This window comes from Cornus florida, unplaced genomic scaffold (assembly GCF_030987335.1).
Source record: "Cornus florida cultivar Cherokee Brave unplaced genomic scaffold, ASM3098733v1 CherokeeBrave_3.0.0_Hap2_Chr07, whole genome shotgun sequence".
Taxonomy (NCBI): domain Eukaryota; kingdom Viridiplantae; phylum Streptophyta; class Magnoliopsida; order Cornales; family Cornaceae; genus Cornus; species Cornus florida.
The window spans coordinates 48,386,956-48,388,019 of record NW_026775577.1 but is presented as its reverse complement, the minus strand read 5'-3'; the positions used below and the strand labels follow the sequence as shown (position 1 = coordinate 48,388,019).

The window sequence follows — 1,064 nt, the reverse complement described above, 5'->3', positions numbered from 1 at the left end:
ATAGTAGATCCCATTAAAGATCTTGGTTATATAGATCATAACGGTGTGCACCACCTACAACAAGTTCATATTGTGGATCCTCAAGGCGTGCATCCACCCTTGGGAATGCCACGACCAATTAATCCTGTGGTGCAACAACCTAATCTAGGGATGCCAAGGCCAAATGTTGTTCCCCCAATTGGTGAGCAATAACAACAATATGTTCAAATGGCATACCCTCAACAAGGTTAAATGGCATACCATCATTAAGGTCAAATGCCATATCCTTCTTTCAATCCTCCAATGGTCCTTAGGGATCGTTATACTCCAAATCAATATAATGCACCCACTTACATTCAATTGCCAAATTTTCGTGCTCATCATTATGAGATTAAGGCTTCTACCATTAACATGTGCCCCTTTTTCTATGGGTTGAGCAATGAAGAGCCTTATAAACATTTAGATAAGTTCTTGGAAGTTTGTTCCACCGTGAAAATCACGGATGTTCGGGAAGAAGTCCTAAAAATGAAGTTTTTCCCTTTCACTCTTTGGGATAAAACTAAATATTGGTTCAACAACTTGCGGTTAAATACAATCACTTCTTGGGCACAATTGCAACAAGAGTTCCTAAAAAAGTATTATCCCGTCAGTCGAACAGATTCAATGAGAACTTTCATTCGTGAATTTGCACAAGAAGAAAGAGCCCCCCCCTTCATGAAGCATGGGAACGTTTGAATGACTTGCTACGGAAGTGTCCACATCATGACATTCCTGAGTGGCAATTAATTTAATATTTCTTTTCAAGTTTATCCAATGCTAATAAGGGCATTGTTGATACTTCCTATAGCGGAAGCTACATAGAAAGAAATGAAGATGAAATTTGGCATCTCTTTGAAAAAAATGAGTGAAAACTCAATGCATAGGTCTTCATCTTCTAGGAGTGGTCGCCTAGCAAATGTGGGAGGAAAGAAAGCTCTAAATCAAATAAACTCTTCCATGAAAATTGCCGCTGAGGTCAAAAATCTTACTCAAAGGTTTGATACATTCCTTTTGAATCAAGGACCGGTAATTCAATCTTATCCTCA

General features: G+C 38.6%; 1 pseudogene; it reads right to left on the bottom strand.

Moving 5' to 3' along the window:
* Positions 1-635: 635 nt before the first annotated feature.
* Positions 636-748, bottom strand: LOC132268014 (small nucleolar RNA R71; annotated as a pseudogene).
* Positions 749-1,064: the final 316 nt, after the last annotated feature.